At 37.0% G+C, this 18,731-nt stretch overlaps 1 protein-coding gene across 1 annotated transcript in view; it reads left to right on the top strand.

Moving 5' to 3' along the window:
• The window catches only part of ZNF286A (zinc finger protein 286A), a 64,851-nt gene that overhangs the window by 23,354 nt on the left and 22,766 nt on the right, over positions 1–18,731 (top strand). The window lies entirely within an intron of this gene.

Genomic DNA, 18,731 nt, shown 5'->3' with positions numbered 1-18,731 from the left:
TTCCTCTGTATTAGCTATATTTTCATCAGTCTCCTCCAGTGATGTTAAACCCCTCTACTGGCAGTTGCAAGTCAGTATGGTTCTTAACATTTACAATCTCAAGAATACTTCTTTGTAAATAGTTCCAGCAAAATCTCTTAAGACTACTTCCCAACTTTGCTTGAGTAATGCTGATCATTGAACTGTTTACTGCCTTGAATTGGGGTCCTCAATGACCAGACCTGACTACATGTAAAACTCTGGGGTAGGGGAGGGTAAAGTCCACCCCTAAAAGAAATCCAGGGTTGCTTGATTAAGTAAAATAATCATGCCAACTGTAGTTGAATGGCAAAATTCAGGATAAATAAAATATCCAATCTCCTCTCCATATTGAAAAAAGAAGACGAAACTTTTCCAAAAATCAGCAACAAACTGATAGACGGCCAAAATCTAAGAAAATATTCACAACATTGACACAAGAGGGTCTCTGTGGGGATTATAAGAGATAACATGTGAAAATGCTTTGTAAAGCATGTTGCAGAGTTATAATAATTTTCTTTTCAGTGTCATGCCTCTGGTATTGTACAATATATGTACAAAAAGTATATACCTCTCACCAGAGTGTCAATTCTTTTTTTTTAATATTTTATTTATTTATTTATTTATTTATCTTTAGAGGGGAAGGAGAGAGGGAGAGAAACATCAATGTATGGTTGCCTTTCGTGAGTCCCCTGCTGGGAGTTGGCCTGTAGGGAACTGGCCTGCAACCCAGGCATGTGCCCTGACTGGGAATTGAACCGCGATCCTCTGGTTCGCAGAGTGTCAATTCTTAACACTAACTTACGCTACCTGTTCAGTGTGGGTTGGCAAGGAGTCTTTGCTCAATAGTTATATTCCCAATGTGATACAGAGCAGCCACTGTCTTAAACATTACTTTTGCCATACCAAAGCCATGATTATTTTATGTATAGTTGACTGAATTCCCAGTCTTATGATCCATGCATCTCATGTTGTAGTAACTTAAACTTACTGGTCTATCCAGGACACTTAGTTTGTGAAAACCCATTTCAGGCAAGCTTAAACAAAAAGGTTACCATGATTAAAGAACAGAGGTTACCATGATTAAGTTTCAGATATGACTGCATTTAGGTATTCAGAAGATGTTGTAAGATCATTCTCTTGCTAGCTTGACTCTTCTCCTCCAAATTGGGTTTATTTGCAGGCAGGCATAATGGCAGAGATAGTCACTGGCAGCTTTGACTTGAGTTATGCTGACAATTGTTGATTCCAGAGTAAAGAGTATTTCATCTTCCATAGTGCTATTGCGAGTTGCAAGATGGATTCTGATTAAATGACTTGCACCCCATACCCATCCTTAAACCAGTACTATGGCCAAGGGAATTGGGTACTCTGAGAAGAGGGATGAAGAGAAAACATGCTGAGCAGAAAAAAAACCCTGAGAATTTATGCCTACCCAGTCAAGGGATGGAGACTGTACTTACTAAGATCTTACAGAATGAAAGCATGCCTTCTATAGATCTGAAAAACAGTAGAGCGAGAAAACAGATAATGTGAACATGAGTTACTTATTCATCCATCTTCAGGAGTTGTAGTTTCTCTCACATATCAACCCAGAAGGGTAATAAGAACTTTGGTCTTTATTCCCAGGGATCTCATTTCAAAGTTTCATGTGCACATGAACATAAACATTGAAACAAGATCTGCCAAGCCCTCTGGAAAAGGACAAATTTGAGTGGATGGTAGCCCCTCTGTTAGTTTTTCTAAGTCCTTAATTTCCATCTCCTTTACATTTAGAACCAGGTATATGTAACAACTCAGTTTCAGTCCCATTCTGTCATCTGTAGTAGACATAAGTGAAAGTAGGAGAGGGAAATCCTCTGAAGTCTACCTAATGGTGGAGGAGTTTGGCCACATCAATGCCCAGATCTCATGAAGTAGTTGGAGTCCTAAGAGGAGATAAACATGTGTGAGAGAAGGTGGTATGTAAATTTTTTCCCCTGCAGTAGGATTAGAGAAAGATTATGACGTTAGCAAAATACTACAATGTCATCTGCCTTGGCCTTCTCACTGGAACACCAATTCTTCATGCTTGTTTGTATGACCTGTTCGTTGTGGATTGGCAGAAAGGTTCTCATTGTCATAGTCGCTCAGGGACACAAACTGGTGAAGCAGCACCATCTCAATATAGCAATTAATATAGAAGCAGCACCATCTCATGAAGCAGCACCATCTCATTTCCTTCCACCATGCTAGAAGGAAAGGAAAGATCTAGAGTGTCGCCTTACACAATTCACTTAACAATTTTATGCACCAAAACAAGTCACAGGCACCCATCCATCTTTTTATTAGATGCTGGTCACATAGGCACCTTCTCTCTAAAATGTACCCAAACTGCAGAATTCCAGAAGGAAAGCAGGTGATTAGCAAAACCCACATTGTTTGTACAAAACAGTTAAGGCACAATGACCATTCTATTAGTCCTGGGAATGGGAAACATCCAAAGTCAAAGTTCTTAGATGCCATGTTCAACCTCATAAGCAGGCCTTTCTAAAGATAGCAGTCGTAAGCTTGCTATATTAATTCCTTTATGCACAGTTTTTTTTGCCATTACTGTTACAAAATGGTCTCTCAGTGACTCATATTAATCACAACACTTTGCTAACCAAAATAGTTAATTAGGACATATGTCATTGAGAACTCCTGTACACAAGCCATTTAGAAGATAAGCAAAGATCACAGATGCATGATATGATATCAGTCAGACATCCCTTTTACATTTAACGTGGCAAAAGTGAACACATATTTGTAGGTATACATGTATATGCATACTTGTTTTCCCTAGCTCTATCTACAAAAAGGGGCTAGAATCAAATGCTTGAGTTGCAATAAGCTGAGATCTTGATTTCTGATACCATTCTCCACTAAAAGGAGCCCGGGTTCCTCAGAGAAGTGACTGATTCCAGGTAACTGCAGTTGCAGTAAGAGCCTAAAATATCTCATTCCAGAAAATAAGATAGTACTCAAAAAATGATTAGAGTAGGTAACAAAGGCAGAGGAACCAGCTTGAAGTAGACCTCACTGACCAAAGCTAGGAAAATTTGAGCACCAAAACAATTAAGGCAGTAATGAATTATTAAAATGTTGGGAAAAAGTACATAAGTTCACACTGATAATTAGAAGAAAATAAGGAAGAGTAGAGGGATGCAAACTGGTAAAAATAGTAAAAAACTGGTAAAAATTATCATTTTCTGGCCATCGTGGTAAAGATTTTGGCAAGAATCATCCATGGATGATAAACCTAAGGGGAAATTTTGATGAGAAATGGAGTATGTGCATAGTATTAAAGTATCTTCATAGATTGCTTGTCACAATTGGCAATTGTCAGGAAAAAATTATGTAATAATTTTTAAATAATAATATATAGGAAACACCTCGATTGTATGACCAGACTTAACATAATGAACAAGGGGTAGGTGGCCATTGTGTGCCTCAGATTTGGTCCCATGAGAAAGACACAACATAATGTAGTATTAGGGAGTGCATAACTAGAATTTAGTCACTAGGAAACATTCAACAAACCCAGAAGGACCTTGCCAAATGCCACTGGAGTGTGAGAAGCACACCTTTGACAGCGACACCTGGAGAATTCTGGCACATACACTGTAGAGTGAACGTATGACTCAGCTACTGTATCAAAGGGTGTTGCCTTTGCAAGGCACTGACAACCTGAACCAGGCTGCCCAGAGTACTTAGCATTCTCACTGGATGGCCACAGAGGCTGGCCAGATTGGCTCAAATCATAGAAGAGCTAAGGGAGCAACATGACCGGTTGGAACATACCACGAATAGACTAATAAACGTTATATGTGAAAACTTGATCAAAAGTCAGAAAGTTCTTCAGTCAATAACCATAAAAGTGACAACCAAAAGCTGCTACTTTCCATTGTCATCCTACTGGAGCTAGCTGTTCTGGCAGGCCTGCTTTATAACAGGTTCTTCCACAAGTACTGGACTTCCTGCAGGGAAGGGTTTATGGACTAGAACTTCAACTGTGTGAATGAATGGTGTTACAAATGTGGAATAAGCATATTGTTGCTGTGAGCTAATGGTTCAGGGATGCACTGTGTAGCCAGACTGGGAAGACGGAGGGGAGACAGAATACCAGTTAAATGTGAAGGAACAGCAACAAGACCAGTGTGGTACACCAAGGTAATAAATGCTGTTTATTATTTTTTTTAATTTAAAAATGATGTCTTAAAAGACAAAGACTGAATACCTGTCCCACATGAAAAGAGAATAAAGAGACAAGAACTAAATACAAATATGATCCTTGACTGAATCCTATATGAGAAGGAAAATACTATAAAGGTTACTACTGGTTTAGTTCTTCAAAATTGTAAAACAAGAAGTATAGTGGATAAAAGTGTTGCATCAATGTTAAATTCACTGAAGTTCATAACTCATGGTTATGTAAAATAATATTGAGAAATGCACATTGAAGTATTTAGGGGTATAAATGTATAATGTATGCAATTTTTTCTCAAAAGGTTGCGAAAATATATGTGTATATATAGAGAGAACGAATGGCAAAACAATAAAATGCTAACAAGTGAATCTAATGGGAACATGGATATCTATCAATATACATATTCTGTAGGTTTCAGGTTATTTTCAAATAAAAGTTTTAAGAAAACATATTAATATGATCCCAAGTCAGACCCATTCTATAACATGTAAAAATGAGAGGCAAAGGTATACATAATACAAATATGTTAAGTGACTCTTTTTTTCTATATTTTACTTAAAATCTATCCAAGTATCCAAAGCTTATCCATTAAGAAAAAATTTTTTTTTGCCCCAGAGCATTGTCCTAATATGCCAAGTTGCAGGTTTTATCCCTAGTTGGGGTAAATACAAGAAACAATGAATGCATAAATAAGTGGACCAACAAATCAATCTCAGTTTCCTCCCCTTCCTCTCTCTCTCTAAAATCAATTAAAAAGAAAGAAACTTTTTTAAAAGAAAGAAGATATTTTCACATTTAAATTTAAAAAATAAAGAATTTATATCAAGAATTTTTTTAATTCTCAAAATCATTTAGAAAGATTAACAGCACAGTAGGAAATGCAAAATAAAATTAACCAACCCTTAAAAACAGTATGTAAGAAATTTTAATAAACATAATTAAAATATCAACATAAATAAAGATGAAATACCATCGTGTATTAACCAGAATAGCTAAAATGAGAAAGTAATGATTTACCCAGGAAAACTGTCATTTAAAATTGAAAGCAAAAACACAACACAAAATAAAAACAAAGAGTGTGTCTCAGACAAAACAAAGCAAATAAAAAAACAAGGAGTTCATTACCACCAAACCAACATTGTGAGAAATGTTAAAGGAGATGCTGGAAGGAGAAGGAGAAGGAGAAGAGAAAGAGAGGAGCATAGGCATAAAGAATAAAAATGGCAATAAGTAAGTGCCTATCAATGATAACCTTAAATGTAAATGTATGAAGTGTTCCAATCAAAAGACATAGGACAGCAGAATGGATAAGAAAACATGACCCATGCCCCAGCCAGTGTAGCTTGGTTGGGCATCATCCCACAAATCAAAAGTTCACCAGTTTGATTCCAGTAAGGGCACAATGACTGGGTTGCAGTGTGGTCACTGGTCAGGGTGCCTAGAAAAGGCAACCAATCGTTGTTCCCCTCTCACATCAGTCTTTCTCTCTTTCTCTTTTCTCTTTCTCTCTTTTCCTTTCTCTAAAGTAAGAAACAGGAATTTTTAAAAATGACCCATATGTATGCTATCTACAAGAGACGCACCTCAGAATGAAAGATTAACACAGGCTACAAGTGGAGGGATGGAAAAAAAATTCCTTGCAAATGAAAAAAGTAGCAATACTTATATCTGACAAAATAGACATCAAAACGAAGGCTGGGGCAAGAAACAAGTAAGGTCACTATGTAATTCTAAAGGGATTGATCCAACAAGAGGATATAACCCTGGTATATATGCACCCAATACTGGAGCACTGGATTGGAAAAACTAACCATCAAAATGTCCATATTACCCAAAGCCATTTATAGATTCAATGCTATACTTTATTAAAGTGCCAATGGCATATTTCACAGATATGGAACAAACATTTCAAAACTTTATAGGAACCATAAACAACCCTGAATAGCTGCTGCAATTTTGAGAAAGAAGAATAAAGTAGGAGGGACCACAATACCTGATATCAGACTATATTACAAGGCCTTGGTAATCAAAACAGTCTGGTACTGACATAAGAACAGACATATAGTTCAATGGAACACAATGGAGAGCCCAGAAATAAACCTAAGTCTCTTTTGTCAGCTAATATTTGACAAAGGGGAAAAAATGGAGTAAAAATAGCCTCTTCAACAAATGGTGTTGGGACATCTGGACAGCTACATGCAAAAGAAAATGAGGGAGCATGGGGGTGGTGGGATGGGATGGGAGTAATAGAAAACTGTACTTGAAAAATAAATAAATTTTTTTAAATTATAAATAAATAAATAAATAAATCTTGACCACAAACTTACACCATACACGAAAATTAGTTCGAGGTGGATAAAAGACTTAAATATAAGTCATGACACCATAAAAGTCTTTAAGGAGAACACAGGCAGGAAAATCTCAGATATTCCACACAGCAATATTTTCACTGATATGCCTCCTAGAGCAAGGGACATAATGGAAAGAATAAACAAATGGGATCTCATCAAAATAAAAAGCTTCTACACGGCTAAAGAAAACAGCATTAAAATGAAAAGAGAACCAACCATATAGGAAAACATATTTGCCAATGATACCTCAGACAAGGGTTTAATCTCCAAAATAGATAAAGAACCCACATGACTCCACTCTAGGAAGACAAAAAAATTTTTTTAATGGGCAATGGATTTGAACAGACACTTCTCCAAGGAGGACATACAAAGGGTCCAGAGACATATGAAAAGATGCTCAGCATCACTAACCATCATAGAGATGCAAATTAAAAACAATGAGCCCTGGATGGTGTAGCTCAGTGGATTGAGTGCAGGCCTGAGAACCAAACAACCATGGTTCAATTCCCAGTCAGGGCACATGCCTGGGTCTCAAGCCAGTTCCCAGCAGGGGATGCACGAGAGGCAACCATACATTGATAATTCTCTACCTCTCTCCTTCTCTTCCCCTCTAAAGATAAATAATTAAATCTTTTTTAAAAAAGAGAAACACCTTTAAGAAAAAAAACACAATGATATACCACTTCATACCAGTGAGAATGGCCATCATAAACAAAGCAACAAACAACAAGTGTTGAAGAGGAAGTGGAGAAAAGGGAACCCTAGTGCACTGTTGGTGGAAATGTAGACACATGAAGCTGCTGTGGGAAACAGTATGGAATTTGCTCAGAAAACAAAAAATGGAACTGCCTTTTGACCTGGCAATTCCACTGCTAGGATTATATCCTAAGAACTCTGAAACACCAATCCATAAGAACCTATGCACCTCAATGTTCATAGCAGCACACTTTACAATAGGCAAGTGCTGGAAGCAATCTAAGTGCCCATCAGTAAATGAATGGATCAAAAAACTATGGTACATTTACACTATGGAATACTACACAGCAGAAAGAAAGAAGAAGCTCCTTCCTTTTGTGACAGCATGGATGGAAAACCGGAGAGCATTATGCTAGGTGAAATAAGCCAGGCAGTGAAATACAACTACCATTTGATCTCACCTCTAAGTGGAACCTAATTCACAAAACAAACAAGCAAACAAATTATAACCAGAGACATTGAAATTAAGAACAAATGAACAGTAACAAGAGGGGAGATGGGAGGGGATAATGGGGGGGAGGAATAGTGAAGGGTTTTCAGGAATAACTTAAAGATACATGGACAAAACCAAGAGAGGGGGTAGAATCAGGGCAGGGAGGTGGGGTTGGCTGGGGTTGGGGGGGAGTGGTAGGGGAGTAATGCAGTCAACTGTATTTACTTGAACAACAATAAAATTAAAAATGGAAAAAAAAACTGTTGGTAGACTTTAAAGGAGAGATTGGCAGCAATACAGCTAAAGTAGAGGACTTTAACACTCAACCGACATTAATGTATTGATCCTCCAGACCAAAAATAGCAAGAAGGAAACAGCAACTTTAAACAATAAACAACATGCTAGGTCAGAATGGTTTAATTGATGTTTACAGAACATTTTATCCCAAAGCAGCAGAATATAGATTCTTCTCAAGTGCACATGGAACATTTTCAAAGATAGACTTCATATTAGGACACAAAAAAAGTCTTAACAAATTCAAGAAGACAAATCATATCAAACATCTTCTTGGATCACAATGCCATGAAACTATAAATCAACTACAATAAAAAACTCAAAAACATACAAACACATGGAGGCTAAATAGGATGTTATTAAACAATGAATGGGTTACCAATGAGATCCAGGAAGAAATAAAAAAAACTACGTGGGCCCTGGCTGGCGTGGCTCAGTGGATTGAGCACGGGCCTTCGAACCAAGGGATCGCAGTTTGATTCCCAGTCAGGGCACATGTCTGGGTTGTGGGCCAGTTCCCAGCAGGGGACGCATGAGAGGCAACTGTGGCAGGCTCTGGCCAGCAGAGTCTGCCTGTTGTGGCTGATGATGAGAATGAATACACAGGTGACAGCAATCCTGTGGAGAAAAAGGGAACCGGCACAGTTACTCTCTATGGATGCCTTGGCCACTCCCTCAAGAGGAGAACGCCTCAGCCCTTGCCTAGACAAGCTTTTATTGTTTTCCTTGGGTCTTACATCAGAGAAAGAGTTATTATCTATTACATAGAATATTATTGTCTATATTTTAGGTACAATCAAGAAAATGAAAATAACATGCAGAGGGGAATGGCGATGAGCTGATTAGCTCTGTCTGGGCAAATTTACACAAGCTTTGGAAGTTACCTTGAAGATAGACAATACACATTTGTTGTTTTAGACCAGGGTGATGGAGTTTTAGCAAGAGCAAGCCATAACAGTCTGTATGCATGATTCCCATGGGAAAACTTGGTTTGAAGGTCTGGTTCCTGCCCACCACTTCACTTCTGTAGGTTTTCCATACAGAGCTGAGTCACATTTGCCGGACTAAAACAAACTGGTCGCCTACAGGCAACCATACATTGATATTTCTCTCCCTCTCTCCTTCCCTTCCCCTGTAAAGATAAATAAATAAAATCTTTTTTAAAAAAGAGAAAGAGATAGAAGACACAATTGGAAGTATATACATGTTCATGGATTAGAAGAATTAACATCATTAAAGTGTTAATTCTACCAATTAACATTTAACATACCGACCAAAGCAGTCTACAGGTTCAACACAATTCCTATTAAAATACTGGTGGCATAGACCTAGAACAAATATTCCAAAAATTCATATAAAACTCCAAAAGACCCCAAATAGCCTCAACACTCTTGAAAAGAAGAACAAAGTTGGAGGGATCACAATACCAGATACCAAACTATATCACAAATCCATTGTAATCAAAACAGCCTGGTACTGGTATAAAAACAGGCAAATAGATCAAGGAAGAGAACAGAGAGTCCAGAAATCAACCCATACCTTAATGGTCAATTAATATTTGACAAAGGAGGCAAGAGGACACAATGGAGTAAAAACAGTCTCTTCAATAAATGGTGTTGGGAAAATTGGACTGGTACATGCAAAAAAAAGTGAAAATAGACCACCAACCTGTAGCATATACAAGAATAAATTCAAAATGGGTTAAAGTTTAACTTACATTTAGTAAATGTAAATGTAAACTTACATTTAATGGGTTAAAGGCTTGAATGTAAGTCATGAAACCATAAAGATCCTAGAAGAAAACATAAGCAGTAAAATCTCATACATATCACATAGCAATATTTTTGCTGATATATCTCCTCAGGCAAAGAAAACAACAAAAAATAAGTAAACAAATAGAACTACATAAAATAAAAAGCTTTTGCACAACAAAAGAAACCATGAAAAGTGAAAAGAGAACCCACTGTATGGGAGAACATATTCACCAATGTACATTTGATTGGGGTTAATTTCCAAAACATATAAAGAACCTATATAACTCAACACCAGGAAAGAAAAAAACCCATTTGAAATATGGGCAAAGGACCTGAATAGACACTTCTCCAACGAGGACATATGGATGGCCAATAAACGTATGAAAAAAATGCTCATCATATTATCAGAGAGATGCAAATTAATACCACAGTGAGATATCACCTCATATGTACCAGATTGGCTACCATCAGTAAATCAGCAAACAAGTGCTGGAAAGGATTTGGAGAAAAGGGAACCCTGATGCACCATTGGTGGGAATGCAGACTGGTGCAGCCACTGTGGAAAACAGCATGGAATTTCCTCAAAAAACTAAAAATGGAACTGCTGTTTGGCCTGGTGATCCCACTTCTGAGAATATGTCCTAAGGATCCTGAAACACCAATCAGAAAGAATATATGCACCCTATGTTCATAGCAGTATTATTTACAATAGTCAAGATCTGTAAACAGCCTGAGTGCCAATCAATAGATGAATGGATATAAAAGATACTGTACCTTTACACAATGGGATACTTCGTGGCTGTAAAAAAGACAGCACTCTTATCCTTTGCAGCAGCATGAATAGACCTGGAGAATATTATGCTAAGTGAAATAAGCCCATCAGAGAAAGACTAATACCATATGATCTCACTCTTATGTGGAATCTTATGAACAAAATAAGCTGACAAACAAAATAAGACCAGAGGCATGGATACATGGAAAAGCTTGACAGATCTCAAGAAGGGGTAGTGGGGACTAGAAGAAATTAGCCAAAGAACATATATGCATGTAAGCCAGGCCCATAGACACAGACAAATGATTTAGTAAAGGCTGGGTAGAAGGGAGCCAGGAGGAGGAAAATTGTAGGACATCTGTAATATTGTCAACAATAAAAATAAAATAAGGATAAAAAATAAAATGAGAAACTAATCTCATTTTACTTTTAAGTAATTCCCAGTATTGTATGGAAGAAATAACTATGACTATCACGGTTTTGACTGTGGCCAGAAAGACAAGAAGAGATGTAATAATTAGAACTCTCTTAAACTGGTGGTTGAGTTGCATATTGGTCAAACATCTTTGGAAAACTTTTTAGTGACATGTTTTAAATTTAAACACGCACAGTTGTTATGGCCAAGCTATTTTATTTGTAGGTCCATACTCAACTAAAATATCTGTGCATGTGAACCAGAAGAAAATGACAAGAAGGGTAATAATTGCATTATTGCTAATAGCCCCACACTGGAAATAAACCAAATGTCCATCAATAGCAGAATTGATCAATGTGGTATATTCATACAAAGAATACCGCAGAGCCACAAAAATGAATGAATTTCTCCATGATGGGGCAGTTACAAAATAGATGAATGTCACAGATATAATGCTAAGGGGAAAAAGCCAGACACAAAATAATCTCTATTGTATGGTTCTAAATACAGAAATTTACATATCTGCATTGTTAAGAATTAGATTGTTAACTTTTGGTAAGATGTAATGGGTAGTGATAGTGGATTATCAGGAGCTGAGCTTCTGAGTTACTAGTTTTGTTTTATTTGATTTTCTTGAAACGTGTTGTAGTCAAAAGGGTGCATTCAGCCCTGGCTGATGTGGTTCAGTGGATTGTGCACCAGCCTGCAAACTGAAAGATCCCCAGTTTGATTCCCAATCAAAGCACATGCCTGGGTTGCTGGCCAGGTTCCCATACGGGGGTGTGTGAGAGGCAACTGATAGTACTGATACTTCACTTTCTTTCTTTCTCCCTCCTTTCCCGTCTCTCTAAAAAAAAGTAAATAAATAAAATCTTTTTCAAAAAAGGGTGTATTCACTTTGTAATAAATCACTGAGTAGTAGAGTTGTAATTTCTGTGCTTTTTGATGTGTATGTTATATTTCAATAAATGCATTTGAATATGTTTTTGCTATTAAGACAAATAGTGTAAATTAAATAAGACTTTGCAGTCTTAATATTATTTCCACCTGATGAAAAATGGTCATCCAAAAATGTAAACTTAAGCACTTCAACTATAGAGCTTATATTTATAAATATATGTAATTTTCATAGATCCACAACTATCTGATTTAACGTCATTTAAGTGTAGAAAAGCACAATTATATTTAGCTAGCTGAATCTGTAATCTGTTAAATGAAAGCTGAACTAGTTATCCATGCCTATCAAACTTCTTTCATGAAAAGCCTAATCCATGACAGTTGATAGAGACTTCAGAAAAGTTATTTCTTCATCTATGTAAAACATCACATTTCTTAGGAGCACAGCCCATCAAGCTCTCACTTCAAGTTTTCTGTTCGTTACTTTCTATGATTTTGTTATCAAAAAAGAATTTCATGTTCCAGTGTTACAAAGAGAAATAAGTATGACTATCATAGTCACCCCTATGGGCACCAAAACAAGGCACGTGATTCCCAAGATCCCAGCAATAAGCCTTCCTGGATGTAACGGAAGGGAAATCTATCATCAACCAATAAGTCATGGATCCTCTGTTGAGGAGGCTGGGTTACTATCTGAAAAGTGGCCTGCTCTAGGAATTGTGGGGGCTGTGTAACAGTCACTGCAAAGCTGTCTCTGTGCCTGATGCTTGAAGTCTGCAGACAGTCTGCAAACAAAGGGAGATCACAAACAATTTGGGATCCCATGAACACAAGCTAGGACCTGATAAAGGCAGACTGAAACCCATGTTCATTCTTGATGTCTCTGACCTTGGTGTGTCCTGCAGAAGCCAGGAACCTTTGTCATGGAGCTAAACACACACTTGTAATCCAGGAGTCAGAGAAACTTGAAGGAAAAATTCAGGGGAAGGCAAAGCAAATATAGGTCCAGCTTCTATTGTATGCCAGTGAGTTGTCAGCAGATCAGCAGCAATTGCATGTGTATGTGTACTCGTGCTACAAAATATAATTACAGTACTTGATTTTATTATCAGTTCTAGAGTTTTTTTTTATCCTCACCTGAGGACATATTTATTGATTTTACAGAGAGGAAAGGAGAGAGAAAAACATCAATGGGAGAGAGAAACATGGTTCATTTACCTCCCATACGTGCCCCAACCAGGGATTGAAACTTGACCGAGGATCAAACTGCAACCTTTTGCTGTACAGAATGACAATTTAAACAACTGAGCGACCTGGCCAGGGCTATCAGTTCTAGATCTTAAAGTTAAGTATGTTCCTTTGGAAATTATGTACTGTGTATAAGCTAACTACAGAGCAACAAAATTTTGATATTGACAAGTCTATCACAAGTATAATTCAATACAATTAAATACATAGTGTTAAAATTTTCATCATCTTAAAGATAAGGGATAAATGTCCTGGCAGGTATAGCTCAGTGGATTGAGCACGGGCCTGTGAACCACACAATCGAAGTTCAATTCCCAGTCAAGGCATATGCCTGGGTTGCAGGCCAGTTCCCAGCAGGGGACTCATGAGGGACAATACATTGATATTTCTCTCCTTCTCTCCTTCCCTTCCCCTCTAAAGATAAATAAATAAAATATTTTTTAAATATAAGGGATTCATATAATTTAGCTGATAGGTAAAACTAGAAGCTTATGTTAACTAAGACCTTACTGGAGAATGGGAGCTGGTTGCCAGGAGACCCCACCATGCAATTAGAGCATTGGAACTTTCAGTCCAAGAGGGTCTCAAGGTTGAATAAATAACCAATGACCAGAGATTTACTCAACCATGCCTCTGTAATGAAGACTATAAAAAAACCAAAAGGATAAGGTTCACAGAGTTTCCAGTTGTTGAACATGTGGAAATTTGGGGAAAGTAGTGTACCTGAAGTGGACATGGAAGCTCCACACACTTTCCCCATACCTTGCCCTATGCATTTCTTCTACCTGGCTATTTCTGAATTATTTCCTTTTATAATAAAATAGTGATTTAGTAAGTAAAATGCTTCTTTGAGTCCTATGAGTCTCTCTAGCAAATTAATTGAACCCAAAGGGTGGAGAGGGGTACATTGAAACCTCTGATCTATAGCTGGTGGGTCAGAAGTACAGATGACAAGCTGAATTTGCAATTGTGGTCTAAAGTGAGGGATGGCAGTCTTGTAGGAATGATCCCTTAATCTCTAGGGTTTGACACTGTCTCTGACAGTGTCAGAATTGAGTTAAATTATAGAACACCCAGCTGGTGTCAAGAATTACTTGGATGTATAGGGGTAAAACCACATACATCAGAATTGGTGGTCAAGAACATACCAAGTCCTGCCAAAAATAAAATGCATATTGTTAAAAGTCAGGAAGAAATGTCTGGCTCTTTTTAAACTAACATTATCAAGCCAGTCTGATTCATTCACAGGTCCATCTTGATTATACACATTTGAATTGTCATACAAAAATACCTCTAAACTAGTGTTTCTATGAGAAGTTTAAGTTTTGTTTTTCTTAAGAGGAAATACAGCCTTTTGCTGCATTCGGAGTATTTGAAATTTAGTTTCCTTCTTCTCTAGGAATCTGAGAGTTTCCTTATATTAGATTTATAGAAACCATTATTTTCTAGAAATCAATCAGAACCTTTTTACTGTAAAAGTCTTTATAACCTAATTATTAATCCCTTCCAACTGTAGGAAAATATTTGAAAAGCACATAAATACTATGTCTCATTTACACAGATACCTGCACAGATAACTTGCACAGATAACTTACACAGATACCTGCACAGATAACTTGCACAGATAACTTACACAGATACCTGCACCGATAACTTGGAGCTTCATTTCACCAACCTTAACTGCAGGTCAAAATAAAAAGTACAAAAGCTCACCTGTGCAGGTTTATAGGACTGTTCTCCTTTTTGGTGGATCTGAGACATTTTATGGAGTTGTATGAAGTAACATTAAAAAATAGAATGTTTACCTTCTGCCACACACATCAGAGAATATGTCAATTCCCTATCATTCTGCCCAACACAGATGTGATCTGAGGAACTTTCTGTAACAGGAAAAAAAAACCCTAGAGGTCAAGAATGGGAAAACTTCTAAATAATGCTATCATTAGTCCATTATTGAAAAATCTTGGGAACAGGAATACTTGTTAAAAAGGTACTAGGAAGACAAGTGGTATCATCTGATGTAAAGGTGAATTTTATACAAGTAAAGAAGATTCAGATGGAAGCTTATCTTTGTAGGGGACCGGTTTGTCTTGGCCTGGCAAATGTGACTCAGCTCTTTGTGGAAGACCTACAGATGCGAAGTCGTGGGTAGGATCCAGATCTTCAAACTGAGTTTTCCCATTTTCCTGATTTCCCTTGGGAATCAGGCCTAGAGAATGCTTACAAATTGTTACAGCTTGTTCTTGCTAAAACTCCCTCACCCTGGTCTAAAGTAACAGATGTGTATTGTCTATCTTCAAGGTAATTTCCAAAGCCTGTGTGAGCTCTCCCAAGGACAGAGCTAATCAGCTCACCACCATTCCCCTCTGCATGTTACTTTTAGTTCCTTGATTGTACCTAGAATGTAGACAATAATGTTTTATGTGATAGATGATAAGTCTTTCTTTGATGTAAGACCCCAGGAAAACAATAAAAGCCAGTCTAGGCAAGGGTTGGGGCGCTCCCCTCTTGAGGGAGTGGCCGAGGCACCCATAGGCACTCTCCCCTTGAGAGAGCAGCTGTGCCTGTTCCCTTTTTCCACACAGGATTGTTGTCGCCTGTGCATTGATTCTCATCGTCAGCCACAACTGGCGGACTCTGCTGGACACGGTCTGCTACATATCTTTATGTTACTACACAGCCTTTAAGAAAAAGTCCAAAAATAAAAAATCCCTATTAAAATAAAAAATATATATTTAAAAACTTAAAAAAAAAGAAAGAAAAAGTCCACATATGAATAAACATGGAATGAAGGTCAAAAAGAATTTTGATTTAATGACCCATCAGAGAAGTTATAAGAATGATAGTTTTAATTAATGTTAAACTTAGACTAGCACTGACACTTTATTTCATATAAGAACATTTATGTTAAAAACTGTAATGGTTAATTTTATGTGTCAATTTACTGGGTCATGGGGTGTCCAGACTTCTGGTCCAACAGTATTCTGGGTGTGTCTGGGAGGGTGTTTCTGGATACAATTAAAGCCTGAACCCATAGACTGAGTAAAGCAAATTGCCCTCCCTAATATGAGTAGGCCTCATTCTCTCCACTGAAGGTCTGATTACGATCAACAGGGCTGAGTTAGAGAGAACTCCTCCTCCCTGGCTGAGCAGGATGTTGGTCTTCTCTGGCCTTGAAACGTGGACTGAAATACCAGGTCTTCCTGAGTCTCAAGACTGCCACTTTCAGGCTGATATTTAAACCATTGGCTCCCCTGGTACTCAGACTTGGACTGGGACTCCAGCTTGCTAACTAGATTTTGGGCTTTCTCAGCCTCCATGATTATATGAGCCAAATCCTTATGAAGTCTCTCTCTCTTTCCCCTCCCCTTCACCCTATGCTTGTGTGCGCATATGTTCCTATTAGAACTTTTTCACACTCTATTGTTTGTGTTTCTCTAGAGAACCTAATTAAAACAAAAACCTTATATTTGACATGTGAGTCTCTCTACATATAAAGTAAAAAAAATTATGGACAACATCTGTGCAGATATAACAAATGTGAAAAACTTTTCTGTGATTCTAGAACCCTACTATACAACAAATTTTGTAGCGTTTTCATTTCATAATATAATATATTATTCACAGTCATGCAGCAGGTACATTCATATAAAAACAACCCCCACCGAAGATGATATCATTGAGTTGAATAAAATGGAGCAAACACATGTGGTAGAGGAAGACACTAAGTTCAATTTGGGGCAGCTTCAATTCGAGGTGGTCAGAGGGGCCTTGGGCACCTGCCTGTCTGTACCACCTCATCTGAAAAAAATGAAATGAAAATATATACATACTTCATAGGTTGTGAGATTTAAATGATTGAATGTGTATAAATTGCTTAGAACTGTGCCTGGTCCACAACAAATACTGTACATGTCTATCATTATTATGTACCTAAAGCTCACAAGTTTAGTTTGAACTATTAATAGATAGCATTTGGGAGTCATCAACCCTACTAATCACTGTTGAAGACATGGGAGTGGATCATCATACTCATCAGCAACATATGAGAATGCTTGTTTCCCTACATTCCTGCTACATTTGCTATTGGCAGACTTTTTTATTTTATCATTCTTTAATTAATCAATTATTAATGAAATTGATTATTTATTTTTATTTCACTGATGATTGCTAATATTACCTTTTTATATTTATTGGGCATTGTGTTTCCTGTTGTGAAATTGTATATTTTTTCATTTTCTTGTTAAATTTTATACAAGATACAAATAATGCTTAGATCAATTTTCAATTAAATAAAAAACAAAACCCCATGCATTAAACATAGAGCTAAAAAATCCTTTGCTAACAATCTTAATATCACTTCCTTTTCTTTCCTCATTGATAACCACTATTGTCAGTGGAGTATATGTTTTTAGAATTTTCAACAATAGTTTTACAGGCTGAACCCCACTGATCCATCATAGCACTGAGGAAAGACAATCAGAAATGAACCAAACCTCATGATATTCAGTAGGAAGCCCACAGTAGCACCTAGGAAGTATTCTTGTCTAAAAAAAATTGAACTGAATCTAACTAAGCCTCTAGAACAACTATAAGTTTACAGGAAATATTGGAAAGCAAAGGAACAGATAAAACAGTAAGAAAAAGTAATACCAACCAAATCGGAATTTGGCACATTCTACTGTACAAATGGCTCTCTCACCAACAAATCAATGTCAAGGAGAGAAGAAAGGAGGAGGGGATGACTACAGAAGAAATGAAGCTTGAGAGGCATAAAAAAACAAACTCAATGTGTGAACCTTGTCTGGATTGTCTGAATAATCAACTATAAAAAAAAGATAGCTTTGAGACAATCAGGAAAAGATATTAAGATAGTTAAGACGATGATATTGATGATATTAGTGATATTAATGATATTATTGATTTTGGGCCTGGCTGGTGTGGCTAGTTGGTTAGAGAGTCATCCCATGAATCAAAAGGTCACAGGTTTGATTCCTGATCAGGGCACATGCCTAGGTTACGGGTTTGGTCTCCAACTAGGACATGTATGGGAGACAACCAATCGATATTTCTCTCACATCGATGATGTTTCTCTCTCTCTTTCTCTATCTGTGGAGCTAAAAAAAGCCAATAAAAAGAATTATTGATGCTGTTAGGTGTGATAATGGCATGGTCATTATATTTAAAAGTTTTAAATCTTTAAAAATTCATTCTCAGTTATTTACAAGTGAAATGGTAGAATGTCTTACAAAAATAACGGGAAAACAGAATGTTATTGTTGAAGTTGGGTTGTGGGTAGGTACATGGAAGTTCATTAGATTATTTACTCAACTCTTGCACAAAATTAAACTTTTGTATAATAAAAAGTTTTAAAAATATTTAACAACTAACTCTATAAAACGGGTATATGTTACAGTACATAAGGATATTTTTATAAAATGGTATTATAATGTACAATTTATTTTTATTTTCAATGTATTTTGAGAGCTCTTCATGTGATGGCATGTAATTTTAGTTTATTGCTTTCAGGTACAGTATGGCATTTCACTGTTGACTATACTACAC

Source organism: Sturnira hondurensis, unplaced genomic scaffold (assembly GCF_014824575.4).
Source record: "Sturnira hondurensis isolate 20B ecotype Veracruz unplaced genomic scaffold, ASM1482457v3 Scaffold0018097, whole genome shotgun sequence".
Lineage (NCBI taxonomy): Eukaryota > Metazoa > Chordata > Mammalia > Chiroptera > Phyllostomidae > Sturnira > Sturnira hondurensis.
Note: the sequence above shows the minus strand (reverse complement) of the source record. Positions and strands in the feature narration are given on the sequence as shown.